This window comes from Coregonus clupeaformis, chromosome 36 (assembly GCF_020615455.1).
Source record: "Coregonus clupeaformis isolate EN_2021a chromosome 36, ASM2061545v1, whole genome shotgun sequence".
Lineage (NCBI taxonomy): Eukaryota > Metazoa > Chordata > Actinopteri > Salmoniformes > Salmonidae > Coregonus > Coregonus clupeaformis.
In genome coordinates, this window is record NC_059227.1 from 27,424,852 (window position 1) to 27,446,489 (window position 21,638).

The following is a 21,638-nucleotide window of genomic DNA, read 5'->3' on the forward strand; positions in this document are numbered from 1 at the left end:
GGAAATATGTTGTTATACTGTATGTAGTCTCCAATCTGAGACAGTTGCATACAACTTATATAAAAATGTTTTAAGAAAAATTAAATGATTTACCAAATACATCTTCCATTTTATTTGAAACTTGAATCACAGCTATTATCATAATTAGCACCCATTCATATAGCCTATTCATTTCATACAGGGGTTTGCATTGATAAAATCATACATAGACCTACATGCTCATCACACAGATATCTTGATCAATCATGCTAAAACATTTATATAGGTCAATAAATACATCATGTAGACAGATTCAAAATACTTAATAAAAATATTCAACTGTCCAAGCAGTTTGCAGGGTAGTGGTTTCAAGGAGAAGGGTATGGGAAGCTCATCCAGGCTATCAGGGAACTGCTCTGGGGGAAGCTGCCTCAGAATTGTTTGAATAGCGATGAGAAACAATGGAGCTGGAATCTGTCCAACGAGATATTTGAATTTGCGCTCACCAAGGATTTTGGAAGAGTGCACTCTTCATTTTGAAACGAATCTCGGGCATAAACATTAACAAGTTGTCAAGACGCAGCTTTTTGGGCCCAATGTTCACTTTGGAGTCCCACAGCTGTTCCAAAATTACATCCAGTGGTGTCATACCGTTTTGATCCTCTGCCAGTGGCAAGGCACCGTTGCCCAATAACAGAATGACTGCTTCGGAGCGCAGGAGCTCACAGGCCAGATGTAGTGGGGTCTTACCGTCCTCCATGTGAAAACATCCGCCTCAGTTCATATATGACCGCAGACTACGTAGTCAATGTACTTCTTGCAGTATGAGACCCAGTATACAGCCATCGTCAAATGGATGGACAGCAACAAAAGCGCTCGCCGGGCATGGCCAGTGCTTCATCAGTGTAGTGACTGAGCAAGTATTGAGTGTAGGCTTGGTGGTCATGTACGATACCGTACAGCAATGCCTCTGAGGGAGTGTAGGATATCTGTCTCACATCCTCCTCCCAGTAAAAAATATCCATTGTCCGCATGTTCTCCAACATCTAAACAGGCTTTAGGTCCCGCACCGCCTGGTAGAAGAGAAAAGATTGGAATTTTTGTTGCTTGCATTTGTCGTCCGTATGGAGTCTACTAGATTTGTTCGTAGCCGACGTAGACATGATCTGAGGTCCGATTGCTTTCCTAATGCCCGTCATTCCTATCCTTCAACGAGACCACAGTAGTTCAGGCATAAACTAGGCTATTTATAAAATAGAAAAAATGGCACAAACTGTCCGTGGTATAAATAGTTTCACATTCCTTATATTAAGCAAAGCATTTTCTTGTTTTTAAAATGATTGGATAGCCAGGGTCACATTCCAACAGGCCAGACGCAGTAGGGATGACGACGTGTTCTCTTGATAAGGAGTTCTCACATTGAAGGTTGATATGGCAGCCATTTCGGAGTGTCATGTAGGGATGGACAGCTCTACCCCGGGGTGTCATCCTCTGGTGGTGCGGTTCCTGAAAGGCGTGCGATGGCTTGGACCAGGGTCTAAGCCTATTGCACCGACCTGGGACCTGCCGTTGGTCCTGGATGCTCTGTGTGAGCTTCCGTTTGAACCATTGAAGTCTGTGGACCTGAAGGTCCTTTCCTACAAGACTGCCCTGCTCATGGCCTTGGCGTCGGCCAAGCTAGTTCAAATCAAATCAAATCAAATCAAATTTTATTGGTCACATGCGCCGAACACAACAGGTGCAGACATTACAGTGAAATGCTTACTTACAGCCTTTAACCAACAGTGCATTTATTTTTAACAAAAAAAGTAAAAATAAAACAACAACAAAAAAAGTGTTGAGAAAAAAAAGAGCAGAAGTAAAATAAAGTATCAGTAGGGAGGCTATATACAGGGGGGTACCGTTGCAGAGTCAATGTGCGGGGGCACCGGCTAGTTGAGGTAGTTGAGGTAATATGTACATGTGGGTAGAGTTAAAGTGACTATGCATAAATAATTAACAGAGTAGCAGCAGCGTAAAAAGGACGGGGTGGGGGGGCAGTGCAAATAGTCCGGGTAGCCATGATTAGCTGTTCAGGAGTCTTATGTCTTGGGGGTAGAAGCTGTTGAGAAGTCTTTTGGACCTAGACTTGGCACTCCGGTACCGCTTGCCGTGCGGTAGCAGAGAGAACAGTCTATGACTAGGGTGGCTGGAGTCTTTGACAATTTTGAGGGCCTTCCTCTGACACCGCCTGGTATAGAGGTCCTGGATGGCAGGAAGCTTGGCCCCAGTGATGTACTGGGCCGTACGCACTACCCTCTGTAGTGCCTTGCGGTCGAGGCCAAGCAGTTGCCATACCAGGCGGTGATGCAACCAGTCAGGATGCTCTCGATGGTGCAGCTGTAGAATTTTTTGAGGATCTGAGGACCCATGCCAAATCTTTTCAGTCTCCTGAGGGGGAATAGGCTTTGTCGTGCCCTCTTCACGACTGTCTTGGTGTGTTTGGACCATGATAGTTCGTTGGTGATGTGGACACCAAGGAACTTGAAGCTCTCAACCTGTTCGACTACAGCCCCGTCGATGAGAATGGGGGCGTGCTCAGTCCTCTTTTTTTTCCTGTAGTCCACAATCATCTCCTTTGTCTTGGTCACGTTGAGGGAGAGGTTGTTGTCCTGGCACCACACGGCCAGGTCTCTGACCTCCTCCCTATAGGCTGTCTCATCGTTGTCGGTGATCAGGCCTACCACTGTTGTGTCGTCGGCAAACTTAATGATGGTGTTGGAGTCATGCCTGGCCATGCAGTCATGGGTGAACAGAGAGTACAGCAGGGGACTGAGCACGCACCCCTGAGGGGCCCCCGTGTTGAGGATCAGTGTGGCAGATGTGTTGTTACCTACCCTTACCACCTGGGGGCGGCCCGTCAGGGGAGGGAGGTGTTTAGTCCCAGGATCCTTAGCTTAGTGATGAGCTTAGAGGGAACTATGGTGTTGAATGCTGAGCTGTAGTCAATGAATAGCATTCTCACGTAGGTGTTCCTCTTGTCCAGGTGGGAAAGGGCAGTGTGGAGTGCAATAGAGATTGCATCATCTATGGATCTGTTGGGGCGGTATGCAAATTGGAGTGGGTCTAGGGTTTCTGGGATAATGCTGTTGATGTGAGCCATGACCAGCCTTTCAAAGCACTTCATGGCTACAGACGTCAGTGCTACGGGTCGGTAGTCATTTAGGCAGGTTATCTTAGAGTCCTTGGGCACGGGGACTATGGTGGTCTGCTTGAAACATGTTGGTATTACAGACTCAGTCAGGGACATGTTGAAAATGTCAGTGAAGACACTTGCCAGTTGGTCAGCACATGCTCGGAGTATACGTCCTGGTAATCCGTCTGGCCCTGCGGCCTTGTGAATGTTGACCTGCTTAAAAGTCTTACTCACATCGGCTACGGAGAGCGTGATCACATAGTCATCCGGAACAGCTGGTGCTCTCATGCATGCTTCAGTGTTGCTTGCCTCGAAGCGAGCATAGAAGTGGTTTAGCTCGTCTGGTAGGCTTGTGTCACTGGGCAGCTCGCGGCTGTGCTTCCCTTTGTAGTCTGTAATAGTTTTCAATTCCTGCCACATCCGACGAGCGTCAGAACCAGTGTAGTACGATTCAATCTTAGCCCTGTATTGACTCTTTGCCTGTTTGATGGTTCGTCGGAGGGCATAGCGGGATTTCTTATAAGCGTCCGGGTTAGAGTCCCGTTCCTTGAAAGCGGCAGCTCTACCCTTTAGCTCAGTGCGGATGTTTCCTGTAATCCATGGCTTCTGGTTGGGGTATGTACGTACGGTCACTGTGGGGACGACATCATCGATGCACTTATTGATGAAGCCAGTGACTGATGTGGTGTAATCCTCAATGCTGTCTGAAGAATCCCGGAACATGTTCCAGTCTGTGCTAGCAAAACAGTCCTGTAGCTTAGCATCTGCGTCATCTGACCACTTTTTTATTAACCGAGTCACTGGTGCTTCCTGCTTTAGTTTTTGCTTATAAGCAGGAATCAGGAGGATAGAGTTATGGTCAGATTTGCCAAATGGAGGGCGAGGGAGAGCTTTGTATGCGTCTCTGTGTGTGGAGTAAAGGTGGTCTAGAGTTTTTTTCCTCTTGTTGCACATTTAACATGCTGGTAGAAATTAGGTAGAATGGATTTAAGTTTCCCTGCATTAAAGTCCCCGGCCACTAGGAGCGCTGCATCTGGATGAGCGTTTTCCTGTTGATTTATGGCCTTGTACAACTCATTCAGTGCAATCTTAATGCCAGCATTGGTTTGTGGTGGTAAATAGACAGCTATGAAAAATATAGATGAAAACTCTCTTGGTAAATAGTGTGGTCTACAGCTTATCATAAGATACTCTACCTCAGGCGAGCAAAACCTCGAGACTTCCTTAGTATTTGATTTTGTGCACCAGCTGTTGTTTACAAATATACACAGACCGCCACCCCTTGTCTTACCGGAGTCAGCCGTTCTATCCTGCCGATGTAGCGTATAGCCCGCTAGCTGTATGATATCCATGTCGTCGTTCAGCCACGACTTGGTGAAACATAAGATATTACAGTTTTTAATGTCCCGTTGGTAGGATAACCGTAATCTTAGGTCATCCAATTTATTTTCAAATGATTGAACGTTGGCTAATAGGATTGATGGAAGAGGCAGTTTACTCGCTCGCCGTCGGATCCTTACAAGGCACCCCGATCTACGTCCACGATATCTCCGTCTCTTCCTCACGCGAATGACAGGGATTTGGGCCTTGTCGGGTGTCTGTATGATATCCTTCGCGGCCGCCTCGTTGAAGAAAAAATCTTTGTCCAATACGAGGTGAGTAATCGCTGTCCTGATATCCAGAAGCTCTTTTTGGTTATAAGAGACGATGGCAGAAACATTATGTACAAAATAAATTACAAATAACGCGGAAAAACACACATAATAGTACAATTGGTTAGAGGGCTGTAAAACGGCAGCCATCTTCTCCGGCGCTGTTTGGCATGGGGGAGTTGAGGATCTCCCCGCGCTATCAGTACACCCTTCTTATTTGGAGTTCGCGCCTCGCGTCTGGCGACTCCAAAGGGACGTTATGTCCTAATGCAGTTGCTCCCAAGGTTATGCCTATGTCTTACAGGTCTCCGGCTTTCGAGCTTTCCCTTTCTTATCTCCTCTGTTTGCTTCCAGTGAAGAATGGAGATTGCATGGCCTGTGTCCGGATGTCCGCCTTGTGCCCAGCTTTTTGGCGGTTTCGCTAATCCAGCTCGGGGTAGGACGCTTTCTAAGCAACGTCTTTCTCATTGGATTGTGGAGGCTACCTCCCTGGCGTGTAACAGCAAATGATAAGGGTTGCCTAGCGGTGTGCGTGCTCACTCTACTAGGGGTGTGGCGGTTTTATTGGGCATTGTTCTGTGCTGCAGCGAGTTGGGGTTCCTCAACTACCTTTATGAAGTTTTATCGCTTGGGTGTAACTGCTCTATGGACTTGGGCCTCCGTGGTCGATGTTAGGCCGCGTTTTGTCCAGGTTCCCACAGTTTCCCTGTGAGTTTGAGCCTTGGGCTGCATTGATTATTTTAATAATAATAATAATAATAATAATAATAATAATAATAATAATAATAATAATAATAAAAATAAAATTTTTTCTCACCTTTATTTAACCAGGTAAGCCAGTTGAGAACAAGTTCTAATTTACAACTGCGACCTGGCCAAGATAAAGCAAAGCAGTGCAATAAAAACAACAACAACACAGAGTTACATATGGGATAAACAAAACGTACAGTCAATAACACAATAGAAAATCTATATACAGTGTGTGCAAATGTAGTAAGTTATGGAGGTAAGGCAATAAATAGGCCATAGTGCAAAATAATAAGAATCTAGTATTAACACTGGAATGATTGATGTGCAGAAGATGATGTGCAAATAGAGATACTGGGGTGCAAATGAGCAAAATAAATAACAATATGGGGATGAGGTAGTTGGGTGGGCTAATTACAGATGGGCTGTTTACAGGTGCAGTGATCGGTAAGCTGCTCTGACAACTGATGCTTAAAGTTAGTGAGGGAGATAAGAGTGTCCAGCTTCAGAGATTTTTGCAGTTCGTTCCTGTCATTGGCAGCAGAGAACTGGAAGGAATGGCGGCCAAAGGAGGTGTTGGCTTTGGGGATGACCAGTGAGATATACCTGCTGGAGCGCATACTACGGGTGGGTGTTGCTATGGTGACCAATGAGCTAAGATAAGGTGGGGATTTGCCTAGCAGTGATTTATAGATGACCTGGAGCCATTGGGTTTGGTGACGAATATGTAGTGAGGGCCAGCCAACGAGAGCGTACAGGTCACAATGGTGGGTAGTATATGGGGCTTTGGTGACAAAACGGATGACACTGTGATAGACTACATCCAATTCGCTCAGTAGAGTGTTGGAGGCTATTTTGTAAATTACATCGCCGAAGTCAAGGATCGGTAGGATAGTCAGTTTTATGAGGGCATGTTTGGCAGCATGAGTGAAGGAGGCTTTGTTGCAAAATAGGAAGCTGATTCTAGATTTAACTTTGGATTGGAGATGCTTAATGTGAGTCTGGAAGGAGAGTTTACGGTCTAACCAGACACCTAGGTATTTGTAGTTGTCCACATATTCTAAGTCAGACCCGCCGAGAGTAGTGATTCTAGTCGGGCGGGCGGGTGCAAGCAGCGTTCGATTGAAGAGCATTGATGGGCGGCAGAGTAAGCATTATCAGGGTTACCACAGTTTCCTGTGGATTTGAGCCTTAGGCTGCTATGGCAGCGTGTGTGTACACAGTTTCCAGGTGGGTTTGAGCCTCGGGCTGCCGTAGTTCATCGACTCTGGTTGATACTATGCAGCGTGCGTGTGCGCTTTACCAAGCCACTACAGGTGTTCTGTTGTTTTGGACTTGCGGTTCCTTGTACGAGTTCTGACATTTCAGGCTTGTAAGGTAAGTATTGTTCTTGGAACCATGGGGTCTATGGACTTGGGCTGCAGTGGCAGTGTGTCAGTACGCATTGCCAAGTTGCAGCAGGTTCTGGTTCCCTATATGGGGCTCTTACAGTTCAGGCCTCATGAGGCTCTATCAGTTTAGACTTCTCGGGTAAGTATTAGGGAAAAAGGTGGCTTCTGTAACCCCGTTTTGTAGCTTGTGGAACCTGTGTGTGCTTGGGTTGCCATGGGCCTCCTAGTTTGGTACCCTCTGAGCCGGCTTGGGGCGTGATTGTATGTCTCCATAGTATGTTATACTGAGTGACCAACAGTCTAGTTATGAATATAACTACTGTTCCCTAAAGGAGGGAACAAGGTATAACATATTTTGGCCCAGCACCGACAGGGGGTTTAGCTAAAGATCGGTACAGAATTGATTAAATGGATGCGAGCCGAGGGCGGACTCGGCATGCATTGGCTCATTGGGCATGATTTCAGTTTGCTTCAGGTGAATAGGATTGGTCGTTGACTCCCATAGTATGTTATACCTCATTCCCTCCTTCAGGGAACAGTAACTGTACATTTTGCTTAGCTATAGCTCTTGTCATAGCCTATGAGTAGGCTGCTCAAAAGGTAGAGACCCTAGAATTCTGCTAATTATATCAAAAGGCCACGTTGATCATTGACAAAGTCTTGAAATATACCAAGGAATACAAAGAAACAATGTTGACATAACAAACATGAATGGTAAAATATCAGTTGTGGGCATCATTTGCCTGTCGATAATTTGATTGATATGATATCGATATAGTTTAATATCGATATAAGCAAGATAGATCTACTCAGGGTTATTTCGGCTGTCCCCATAGGAGAACCCTTTTGGGTTCTAGGTAGAACCCTTTTGGGTTCTAGGTAGAACCCTTTTGGGTTCCATGTAGAACCCTCTCTGGAACCAAAAGGGTTCTACCTGGAACCAAAAAAAGGTTATTCTATGGGAAAAAGCCTTTTAGGTTCTAGATTGCAAAAACATTTCTAAGAGTGTAAAGCTAACCAACTTCAGTTAGCTTCACATTCCAGCTCAGACTTCATCTTTACTATGACAGTGGATATTGCTAGTCCGCCTGCCGCTAACTCTAGCAGGCTTGTAACAGTGCGTGCATGTCGCACATGGCTAGTCGAACATCAAACTCTTTATTGAGACAATGCTGAAACATCATAATCGAACGCCAAACTCTTCATTGAGACAATGTTGAAACATCAATACATGGGCAAGTCAGTGCCACATTTAAATTTGTCCTGAAATGAAAATGAAAGAAAAGTTATCTTGTAAATTCAGCAGGCTATGGTGTGAAATATGCTTTTAGAAGTGCCGTCTTTATTTGATTACTTATTGTTAATGCAGTCTTTGGTGTGCTTATCGATGCACAATAACCTTTTTTTTTTTATTAACTCATACAAAAGTGTTACATTGCTTCAAGTTTAAAATGCATTCTGTCATTACTAAATGTGTAAGGTAATATATTTTAACATTACAATTTTGCACAAAAAAACATTTGATTAATAAAATATTTAATCAGTAGTCTTTCTCAAATGAAGGGGACGATGACGCAATCTTTGGGAATCTGATTTCATTGGTCCTCAACTTGTGGATCACTCATTTCATTCAGGTTAAGTGGAGTTAGCAGTGACTTAGCCTTCCCTGGAGCAGGTTAGTGCTGAAGGATTCGTTGCAATAAAAATGTACCTGGCTAAAAGGTGAGCCAGTTTCGTATGACCGGTTATCCTGAATTGAACTCAGTGTTGACCAAAGTCATCTCTCTAACTCCTCAAACCTTTTTTGTAGGATACCCCTACGAGGATAACCCACAGAGGGTTCTACATGGAACCCAAAATAGTTCTACCTGGAACCAAAAAGGGTTCTACCTGGAACCAAAAAGGGTTCTCCTATGGGGATAGCAGAAGAACCCTTTTGGAACCCATTTTTCTAAGAGTGTAAAAATTCTGCTATGTGATTAATGTTTAGGACTCGACAGTTAACAGGCATTGCAACCTACTTGAATTGGATCGATTGTACCAGATAAATAATTTAGATTGAGAGCACTGTGTTCAGTCCATAATGGAATCCATGTGATGAACGCCAAGCACAGTTCCTTATGATCAGCATTGGACAGAGAGAAGATGGCAGTTTACTACATAAGATATGAGCTGTCTTAGAAGCTATGGTGTGGTTAGGCCTATACAGTGGCTTGCGAAAGTATTCACCCCCCCCTTGGCATTTTTCCTATTTTGTTGCCTTACAACCTGGAATTAAAAGTCAATACTATGTAGAGCCACCTTTTGCAGCAATTACAGCTGCAAGTCTCTTGGGGTATGTCTCTATAAGCTTGCCACTGGGATTTTTTCCCATTCTTCAAGGTAAAACTGCTCCAGCTCCTTCAAGTTGGATGGGTTCCGCTGGTGTACAGCAATCTTTAAGCCATACCACAGATTCTCAATTGGATTGAGGTTTTGGGCTTTGACTAGGCCATTCCAAGACATTTAAATGTTTCCCCTTAAACCACTCAAGTGTTGCTTTAGCAGTATGCTTAGGGTCATTGTCCTGCTGGAAGGTGAACCTCCGTCCCAGTGTCAAATCTCTGGAAGACTGAAACAGGTTTCCCTTAAGAATTTCCCTGTATTTAGCGCCATCCATTATTCCTTCAATTTTGACCAGTTTCTCAGTCCCTGCCGATGAAAAACACCCCCACAGCATGATGCTGCCACCCCCATGCTTCACTGGATGGTGTTTTCGGGGTGATGAGAGGTGCTATGTTTGTGCCAGACATAGCGTTTTCCTTGATGGCCAAAAAGCTACATTTTAGTCTTATCTGACCAGATAAGTGAACACCAAACGTGTTTGCTTATTTTTTCCTTCAAGCAATGGCTTTTTTCTGTCCACTCTTCCGTAAAGCCCAGCTCTGTGGAGTGTAAGGCTTAAAGTGGTCCTATGGACAGATACTCCAATCTCCTTCAGGGTTATCTTTGGTCTCTTTGTTGCCTCTCTGATTAATGCCCTCCTTGCCTGGTCCGTGAGTTTTGGTGGGCGGCCCTCTCTTGGCAGGTTTGTTGTGGTGCCATATTCTTTCAGAACATGTGTATATATACTGAGATCATGTGACAGATCATGTGACACTTAGATTGCACACAAGTGGACTTTATTTAACTCATTATGTGACTTCTGAAGGTAATTGTGTGACGAGAACTGAGTATACGAAGAGGCAGGATGCAGACGCAGGAATTAACAAGGTCAAGGTTTACTTAAATAATGAGAACGAGAATAACAAAGAGAGAGTAAACGACACAACGATAAACAATCACACACAACACAATACAGAACAGTCCAGGGCTAAATAGGGGTGGTGATGAGATGATGAGGTGCAGGTGAGCTGGAGGTGATTAGGGTGTGTTGGGTTTCCATTCCGGTGTTGCCGAGGTGGTGCGCTCGGACCGGTGGCTCAGTATACCAGCGAATCAGTGCGCCGGAGGGGAGCAACGGGAGGAGACGTGACTAATTGGTTGCACCAGATCTTATTTATGTGCTTCATAGCAAAGGAGGTAAATACATATGCACCCACCACTGATGACAATTTTTCAGTAAACTACGAGATAAAGAAAGTTTAATCACAGACATGACGAACATATTGTCAGATTTCTCTGTTGCTAGGCAAGAACTTGATTGGTTCCTTTCACTGGGTTTGTGTGTGTGTGAAATGGGGATCTGACCTCAGGTCGAATTCCTCGCTCTTACCGAATCCATGGCTGTCCTACCTTATCAGAGACTGAAACCAGATTGTGGCCTTTTGCCTCTCTCCTCAAAACAAAGTAGAGAGAGCGGAGCCAGAGTTGAACAGAGTTTAGACTAATCATGTGTATTTACAGCATGACGGGAGGGAAGAGAGGAGTGGGTTTGGGTACTTTTGAGAGATTGACTGTGGACCTGTCATGTCCAACAATCAATCTTCAGGTCAAGCCAGGGTGAGCCGGGGTTGAACAGAGTTGAAACTGAACATGATTGTTTTTGCATGACAAGGGCTTGATTGATTGTAATATTATTGTTTCAAAACTGAAGAGAAGTCAAATTTAGCCGCTATCATAGACGAAGGAAGTGGGCGGAGCGGCCGAGAGGGGGAAACTGAAGATAATGGTGGGGGAACCCAAGAGGGAGGGGCTTTAAGCTAGGATGTATGTGAATATGACTATATAAACGGAGAGCTGAGATGTAGACGGGAGGATGCTTTGCAAATCAACTGTAATAAAGTCTATCTTAATTCTACAAAAACTCTGAAGTACTTTGATTCTTTGATTAGTATAAGGACGACATTTTCCACAACACCACTTATCTATTATTTATTTTGTACAATTTTTTGAAACAAGTTATTTTTTTCATTTCACTTCACCAATTTGGACTATTTTGTGTATGTCCATTTCGTTAAATCCCAATAAAAATCCATTTAAATTACAGGTTGTAATGCAACAAAATAGGAAAAATGCCAAAGGGGATTAATTATTTTGCAAGGCACTGTAAAAGTTGCTGGGGTGTTTTCATACCCAGAGCCATTGCATAGTTAGCTTTCCACCTTTACTGTAGGCATGGGTCTGATTGTGACAGTTGTTGTGATTACTCAGACACATATATTTTTTACTGCCACTCATTGGTTATCTCAACTAATGCTTTTAGACAACCTCACAGCTGTGATCTAAGAATGCAGATCTATCACAAGCTACTGGCATTACTGTATGGATGGGGTCTTCTATCAACTACAAGCTTGTTGCTTGCAAAAGCAATAAAACATGCAATTCAACATAAGACCACTGGGTGATGTCCTTAGCAAAGCTTTCATGACAGAATTAGTTGAATCAGTTAATATGGTTTGTTGGCTATATGGCTCTGAATAAAACCAGCATAATAACATTGTAATAGGTGGTGGACACCAATATTGATAGTTCAATTTGATATCAATATGAGCAAGGCATGTCCTTTCACACCTGGTCCAATCAGCAAGCAGTTGTCTGGACTTTACGGACATGCGGACATAAAACTGATATGTATCAATATTGTAACAAAACATTTTAGCTGATATTGATATATAGATTAACTGTCTGGACACAGCATAAATACATGTAACATGAAAAAAAGTCACTACAGTATAAACACATTACCTAATGTTCTTACTGGTGAGATGCCATTAGTGAACTGACAGATGCAGAAATTGTTAACACTCACCTCAGACAGTTCAAAGAGAACAAAAAAAGCAAATTCTAGTCATAACAGAATTACAAGCAACATCATAACAAAACAAAAAGGAATTAATTGGAGTGGAGACATGAGAAGCTAGCGTGACCCAAATATAACCTTCCTGTATGTCAGTATTGTTTACACAGTCCTGTGCAGAAGAAAAAAAAACACCTTAGTACTTTGTTATGGCTACAAGCTCACAACCCTAACCCAGACCAAATTACAAAAGGTCAAACTGAGAATAGATGCTGTTTGTTGAGTTCAATTGACCCAAAACATCAAGGCAAGGTGTATCACCAGTTGCCTTGACATGAGAAGAGGTAGCTGTCAGTTACAGTGCAGACCATATTGTCATCTAGTGGGACAGCAAAGACGTGCCCTGTGGCATATTAAAGAATTCCTAAACCATTATCTCTTAAAAATTTTAGAGGCCACTGAGATAGCACAAAAATAGCACAGGAATTCACTCCTTTACTGGCTTGTTCTATGGTTTAAAATACAGTAGCATTCAACCGCTGTCTTTAGTCACTGGGATGAGTGACCTTTACCTACTCCTTTGACCCTGGACCCCCCTCCCCTTTGTTCCTGGGAGGTTCCCTCATCATATAGGAACACAACTATTAGCTGTCACTCAATCCACAAATATCTGGTGCAGAGAGAGGTGTTATGTTCTTTCCTGATTACCTGACACAGTGTTCTAGCTTGCTACTTTAGGTTGATGGTCACCAAACGTTCGTCATCATATCCCCTGAAATGTCCCTGGTTTTTATAAATGTGTTGCATTTCTGATACATTCTTGATGCCCTATGGGAAGTGGATAGGCTACAGTAGTCATGTACACAGAAGGCACATCCTGATTTTACCTAGTGAAGCATAAACCTGGGACATGGATTTCTTTACCCAGAAGCAACCACTCTGTTAACCAGTCAAAAATGTGATTAAATGGCACAAAGCGTCCTCAATTTACATATCATGTTTGTATGTTATATGTCCTATTTGTATAGACCTATTGAAAAGACGTTCAACTTGGAGGGGGCAGTCTCAGTCAATGGCTTACTGTAGGTAAATTCAATGAGCTAATATTAGCGTTAGGGTCACTTCCATCTTTCGTTCACAGACATCAGTCATTATGTTGACTTTTGGTTCTACTTGATTGGCCACTGAGGTTACTATATTGCAACCACCTGCATAGCTAGAACCACAGGGAGGCACTAGTGTACTATGAATGTAGTTTTTTTTTTTTTTACCCATTTTGCCCAACACACTGGGGTCCATTTTTGCATAAATGATCTTTAAAGCTAATAATTTGAATAAAGCCACCTATCCACTTTTACCTCATCTGTATTCTCCTTGAGTTAACTTTAAATGTATTTACAAATTATACAAAATACAGGCATAATCAAATCTGGAAAACATATAGACTGTGTATGGTGCTCGTTAGAGTTATTTTTAAATAGATCAACCTTTTCATATGCTAAACATCAATTTACCACAGCTCAATAAAGCCCATAATGACTGAGTGGAAGGTTTCAACCCATGGGTTCCATTGCCCCAGGCGCTCCCCATGGCTTCAGTCCCCATACGCTCCGGCTCGTAATTCATGTTTTAGTCATGGCAACATGGACCAGACCACCAACCCAAGGCCATTCCCTATAATGCTGGAAGAACAGCCACACATGGACCCAGTAAATAATGCACACAAGTCATGATGACCCTGATTCTGTGGTGCAGTAAGGACACACTTCTGGAAGGTTCCATGAAGAACCATCTCAAGCACTTCTTCAGTTTTGAGGTAGGAGGTGGTTGTATGTTGGAACTACAGGCCTTCAGCTGTTCCAGCATTCACAATTGCAATAAATCTATATTGTTGTCATATGTTAGAATGATTGAGAGTATGGGTGTTTGTCTAGAACACTGGTCATATAGGAACCACACGTGTGTTCCTTGCAAATCCATCAGATGATTTGTGCACTTGGTATCGGTTAATAACAGGTTCCCCCTTCATCCTTAATGGCCAGTAACTGAAGATCAAGACAGAAAAACAGAAAACTTAAATGGTAATTGATCAAATCAAATCAAATTGTATTTGTCACATATACGTGTTTAGCAGATGTTATTGCGGGTGTAGCAAAATGCTTGTGCTTCTAGCTCCTACAGTGCAGTAATATCTAACAAGCAATATCTAACAATTTCACAACATATACCCAATACACACAAAACTAGTAAGGAATGGAATTTAAGAATATATACACATATGGACTAGCAATGACAGAGTGGCATGGACTAAGATACAGTAGAATATTATAGAATAGAATACAGTATATATACATATGAGATGAGTAGTGCAAGATATGTAAACATTATTAAAGTGACTAGTGGCCAGTGATTTCAATAGGCAGCAGCAGCCTCTAATGTGCTAGTGATGGCTATTTAACAGTCTGATGGCCTTGAGATAGAAGCTGTTTTTCATTCTCTCTGTCCCAGCTTTGATGCACCTGTACTGACCTCGCCTTCTGGATGATAGCAGGGTGAACAGGCAACGGCTCGGGTGGTTGATGTCCTTGATGATCATTTTGGCCTTCCTGTGACATCGGGTGCTGTATGTGTCTTGGAGGGCGGGTAGTTTGCCCCCGGTAATGCATTCGGCAGACCGCACCACCCTCTGGAGGGCCCTGCGGTTGCGGGCGGTGCAGTTGCCATACCAGGCGGTAATACAGCCCGACAGGATGCTCTCAATTGTGCATCTGTAAAAGTTTGTGAGGGTTTTAGGTGCCAAGCCAAATTTCTTCAGCCTCCTGAGGTTGAAGAGGATCTGTTGCGCCTTCTTCACCACACTGTCTGCGTGGGTGGACCATTTCAGTTTGTCAGTGATGTGTATGCCAAGGAAATTGAAGCTTTCTACCTTCTCCACTGCGGTCCCGTCGATGTGGATAGGGGGGTGCACCCTCTGCTGTTTCCTGAAGTCCACGATCATCTCCTTTGTTTTGTTGACGTTGAGTGAGAGGTTATTTTCTTGGCACCACACTCCCAGAGCCCTCACCTACTCCCTGTAGGCGGTCTCGTCATTGTTGGTACTCAAGCCTACTACTGTTGTGTCGTCTGCAAACTTGATGATTGAGTTGGAGGCGTGCTTGGCCACGCAGTCATGGGTGAACAGGGAGTACAGGGGGGTGGGGGGGGGGGCTGAGCACGCACCCTTGTGGTGCCCCAGTGTTGAGGATCAGCGAAGTGGAGATGTTTTTTCCTACCTTCACCACCTGGGGGCGGCCCGTCAGGAAGTCCAGGACCCAGTTGCACAGGGCGGGGTTCAGACCCAGGGCCTCAAGCTTAATGATGAGCTTGGAGGGTACTATGGTGTTGAATGTTGCACTATAGTCAATGAATAGCATTCTTACATAGGTATTCCTCTTGTCCAGATGGGATAGGGCAGTGTGCAGTGTGATGGCGATGGCATCGTCTGATGATGAGTAAATAATGAAATGTTTACATTGCATAAATGCAATTGCAATCAATGAGATTCCTTCAATTACAGTCTAACCTTTCCAATCTTTTCTGCATCCTTTAAATCACTCAGAGCTGATTGGTTAAGCCTTTGATTGAGTAGGCAGGTTGCCTATTGGTCAGCTAGCTGGTGGTCAGAAATGATCATGTACAGTGCCTTCAGAAAGTATTCATACCCCTTAAGTTATTTCAGATTTAGTTGTCTACAGGCTGACTTCAAAATTGATTTAAAAAATGTTTTTATTAACCATCTACCCCATAATGAAGCGAAAACATGTTTTTAGATTTTTTTGCACATTTATTGAAAATAAAATACAGAAATATTTAACTTACATAAGTATTCACACCACTGAGTCAATACATATTAGAATCAACTTTGCCAACGATTGAAGTTGTGAGTCTTTCTGGGTAAATCTCTAAGAGCTTTGCACACCTGGATTGTACAATATTTGCAGATTATTCTTTCTAAAATTCTTCAAGCTCTGTGAAGTTGGTTGTTGATCATTGCTAGACAGCCATTTTCAAGTCTTGCAATATATTTTCAAGCCGATTTAAGTCAAAACTGTAACTAGGCCACTCAAGAACATTCAATGTCGTCTTGATAAGCAACTCCAGTGTATATTTAGCCTTGTGTTTTAGGTTATTGTCCTGCTGAAAGGTGAATTTGTTTCCCAGTGTCTGTTGAAAAGCAGACTGATCCAGGTTTTCCTCTAGGATTTTACCTGTGCTTAGCTTTATTCCATTTCATTTTATCAAAAGAATAACTCCCTAGTCCTGGCCGATGTCAAGCATACCCATAACATGATGCAGCCACCACCATGCTTGAAAATATGAAGAGTGGTACTCTGTGATGTGTTGTGTTGGATTTGTCCCTAAACATAACGCTTTGTATTCTGGACATAATGTTATGTTCTTTGACAAGTTTTTTGCAGTTTTACTTTAGTGCCTTATTGCTAACATGATGCATGTTTTGGAATATTTTTATTCTGTACAGGCTTGGACTCATGGGGAAATCCCTGAGCGGGTTCCTTCCTCTCCGGCAACTGAGTTAGGAAGGACGCCTGTATCTTTGTAGTGACTGGGTGTATTGATACTCCATCCAAAGTGTAATTAATAACTTCACCATTCTCAAAAGCCAATGTCTGCTTTTGTTTGTTCTTTTTTTAAATTCTACCAATAGGTGCCCTTCTTTGCTAGGCATTGGGAAACCTCCCTGGTCTTTGTGCTTGAATCTGTGCTTGAAATTCACTGCTCGACTGAGGGACCTTAGGGATAATTGTATGTGTGGGGTACAGAGATGAGGTAGTCATTTAAAAAATCATGTTAAACACTATTATTGCACACAGTGAGTCCATGCAAATTATTATGTGACTTGTTAAGCACAATTTTACTCCTAACTTATTTAGGCTTGCCATAACAAAGGGGTTGAATACTTACAGTATTGACTCAAGCCATTTCAGATTTTCATTTTTATTAATTAATTTGTAAAACATTCTAAAATCATTATTCCACTTTGACATTATGGGGTATTGTGTGTAGGCCAATACATTTTAAATTCAGGCTGTGACACAACAAAATGTGGAGTGAATACTTTCTGAAGGCAACCTTAGCGGTTTTTTTGCCGGTGTCGGAGGTGGAACTGTGTTAGAGCTGTCCACAAGCGTCTCCTGGCATTAGGTTATGCCTAAAGCGGACATTGCCATTGGCTGCACAGAGTCGCATTAACAGAAATCCCATGCAGCCTTGTTTACAAGTTTGAACAATGGAATGTGAGATGTAGCCAAATCTACACCTCGATTAGGCTGATCGAAATCCTCATTATTTAGTTTAATGATTTTTAATTTGAGCGTCATTATTTCTAAATAGCCTACACATTCTCGTTCTGAACTTCTAATATGAGTGGGACGGGTGTGGCTTCATGACAATGATCAAGAGTAGCTGCTGACCGATTTGACAGCTCCAATGCAGTTACACCTCCGACACCGCCAAAACTTCAGCTATGCGGGTGTCGGCTATCACCGGTTAACACTAGATCTGATTGAATCTAGGCCTAAGTGTCAAACAGAAGCCATTGTATGTGTACAGACAGTACTGCACGCACTGTTGACTTGAAATACAATGTGACTGGCTGCTGCATCTGCTTGGGGTCCTCATTTCTATGCAAAGCCATTGTTTGAATCTTCCACTACTTGCTGCTATGTTGTCTCCTGCTGGTTGGGGATGCTGCTGTGAGTTCATGGTTTGTGGTAGAGCTGATGTGGCTACTACTCGGGGGAAGATAGCTGAAGCCGAGGGCCCCATATCCTATCCTCTGGATGGATGTGGCGTGGAGAATCCGAGTGGTGGGCAGCCTGCCAAGCAAGCTGTGCCACCTCCACACTGAGCCGGCACTATCTCTTCTGCTCTGTTCCATCCCACCCACTAGCCACCATCACTCCTCCCTCTTCTTTGTCCCCCGGCACAGAACATCTCACACCCTCTGAATATCCTTCCACGCACACATTCCCCACATATTTTTCATAAACGCACACATGAACGCTTAAATGCATGCACGTACACACTCACAACACAGCCCCTCAGTGGGGACTAGGCCTATTGGACAATGGCTGCCCACTATACACAGAGTGTTGTGGTTAACAGGTAGGGCGGATTCTGACTAGAGGAACCACACTGTGACCAACAGAAAGAGAAGAAAGAGTGGCATTTCTGGTCGAGTGTCTCATGGGGAGTTGGATTGAATGCTGACTGTTGTTGTGTTGTGTGTCGGTGGTGCCACACAGAGTGAGGGGACTTTGTAATGAAGAGATGCTGCGTTGTTTGATGTGCATTGTGCAAAAGCCACGCTCTTTCTCCTTTGTGTCTGTCTTAAGGATGGAATGTGCTGCAGGGCTGATAAAGTGGGAGAATACAAATAGGTCTCCATACTGATGACCTTGGCAATGTGAAGATGCTGGAATACAGTTTATCTTTCTATCAACATAATCCCTTGATAATGTTGGTCCATCTCTCTTGTTAAATCAGCTGATCATAAAGTACAGGACACAGTAAGACTTTTGGTTTACAGTTGGCCAGATGCTCTCTGATTTGCCAAACGTAGGGCTAGATTAAATCAGATTGGCGCTAACCGACACCTGCATCAGCCTGGCCTCTGAGCCAGGGCTGGCGTTATGGGCGGGCCGGTACCTCCTTGCCCGTCCAGATAAAATATTGAAATATTGATCATTTATTTGACAGAGACGCGCACCGACCGAAAGACGCATCAATCTCAGTTAAAGCATCCGAGCTAGCAAAACAGCGCCCCTCTGTCTCAGTATGTGTAGACTATGTATCTTATGCTGTCTGGACAAAAAGAGTATGGCATGTCATACTATTTCTGGCCAGACAGTATCAGATACATGAGCTACATATAGACGGGTGCTGTTTCGCTCCCTCGGATGCTTTCTATAATAATAATAATATAATAATAATAATATGCCATTTAGCAGACGCTTTTATCCAAAGCGACTTATAGTCATGTGTGCATACATTTTTACGTATGGGTGGTCCTGGGGATCAAACCCACTACCCTGGCGTTACAAGCACCATATTCTACCAATTCAGCTACAGAGGACCACTTTCTCCAGTGATATAGTTTCAGCAGAGAGGAAGAGGCGAAGCGAGAGGGCTCGCTATCGCCAAAATCTGTCCAGAATAAGCCCAATGCTTTTCTTTGGGAATGATATGCAATCCTAAACTTGTCGCCTGCCTTCCCGCCTTTGGAACAAAAACTCCCATTGTTAGGGTGGACACAAATCAAATCAAATCAAATTGTATTTGTCACATGCATCGAATACAACAGGTGTAGACCTTACCGTGAAATGCTTACTTACAAGCCGTTAACCAACAATGCAGTTCAAGAAATAGAGTTAAGAAAATATTTACTAAATTAACTAAAGTAAAAAAACTAAAAGTAACACAATATAATAACAATAACGAGGTTATATACAGGGGGTACCGGCACCGAGTCAATATGCGGGGGTACAGGTTAGTCGAGGTAATTTGTACATGTACAGTGAGGGAAAAAAGTAATTGATCCCATGCTGATTTTGTACGTTTGCCCACTGACAAAGACAAGATCAGTCTATAATTTTAATAGTAGGTTTATTTGAACAGTAAGAGACAGAATAACAACAGAATAATCCAGAAAAACACATGTCAAAAATGTTATAAATTGATTTGCATTTTAATGAGGGAAATAAGTATTTGACCCCTCTGCAAAACATTACTTAGTACTTGGTGGCAAAACCCTTGTTGGCAATCACAGAGGTCAGATGTTTCTTGTAGTTGGCCACCAGGTTTGCACACATCTCAGGAGGGATTTTGTTCCACTCCTCTTTGCCATTAAGGTCATTAAGTCATTAAGGTTTCGAGGCTGACGTTTGGCGACTCAAACCTTCAGCTCCCTCCACGGATTTTCTATGGGATTAAGGTCTGGAGGCTGGCTAGGCCACTCCAGGACCTTAATGTGCTTCTTCTTGAGCCACTCCTTTGTTGCCTTGGCCAAGTGTTTTGGGTCATTGTCATGCTGGAATACCCATCCACGACCCATTTTCAAGGCCCTGGCTGAGGGAAGGAGGTTCTCACCCAAGATTTGACGGTACATGGCCCCGTCCATCGTCCCTTTGATGCGTTGAAGTTGTCCTGTCCCCTTAGCAGAAAAACACCCCCAAAGCATAATGTTTCCACCTCCATGTTTGACGGTGGGGATGGTGTTCTTGGGGTCATAGGCAGCATTCCTCCTCTCCAAACGCGGCAAGTTGAGTTGATGCCAAAGAGCTCGATTTTTGTCTCATCTGACCACAACACTTTCACCCAGTTCTCCTTTGAATCTTTTAGATGTTCATTGGCAAACTTCAGACGGCCCTGTATATGTGCTTTCTTGAGCAGGGGGACCTTGCGGGCGCTGCAGGATTTCAGTCCTTCACGGCGTAGTGTGTTACCAATTGTTTTCTTGGTGACTATGGTCCCAACTGCCTTGAGATCATTGACAAGATCCTCCCGTGTAGTTCTGGGCTGATTCCTCACCGTTCTCATGATCATTGCAACTCCACAAGGTGAGGTCTTGCATGGAGCCCCAGGCCGAGGGAGATTGACAGTTCTTTTGCGTTTCATCCATTTGTGAATAATCGCACCAACTGTTGTCACCTTCTCACCAAGCTGCTTGGCGATGGTCTTGTCGCCCATTCCAGCCTTGTGTAGGTCTACAATCTTGTCCCTGACATCCTTGGAGAGCTCTTTGATCTTGGCCATGGTGGAGAGTTTGGAATCTGATTGATTGATTGCTTCTGTGGACAGGTGTCTTTTATACAGGTAACAAACTGAGATTAGGAGCACTCCCTTTAAGAGTGTGCTCCTAATCTCAGCTCGTTACCTGTATAAAAGACACCTGGGAGCCAGAAATCTTTCTGATTGATAGGGGGTCAAATACTTATTTCCCTCATTAAAATGCAAATCAATGTATAACATTTCTGACATGCATTTTTCTGGATTTTTTTGTTGTTATTCTGTCTCTCACTGTTCAAATAAACCTACCATTAAAATTATAGACTGCTCATTTCTTTGTCAGTGGGCAAACGTACAAAATCAGCAGGGGATCAAATACTTTTTTCCCTCACTGTAGGTAGGGGAAAGTGACTATGCATAGTAAATAAACAGCGAGTGGCAGCAATGTAAATAGTCCGTGACCATTTGATTAATTGTTCAGCCGTCTTATGGCTTGGGGGTAGAAGCTATTAAGGAGCCTTTTGGACCTAGACTTGGTGCTCTGGTACCGCTTGCGTTAGCAGAGAGAACAGTCTATGACTTGGGTGACTGGAGTCTTTGAACATTTTTTGGGCCTTCCTCTGACACCGCCTAGTATATAGGTCCTGGATGGCAGGAAGCTTGGCCACAGTGATGTACTGGGTCATACG

The 21,638-nt window shown here is 43.5% G+C and overlaps 1 pseudogene; it reads right to left on the minus strand.

The window, feature by feature from the left end:
• Positions 1–243: 243 nt before the first annotated feature.
• LOC121552123 lies at positions 244–1,178 on the minus strand (annotated as a pseudogene).
• Positions 1,179–21,638: the final 20,460 nt, after the last annotated feature.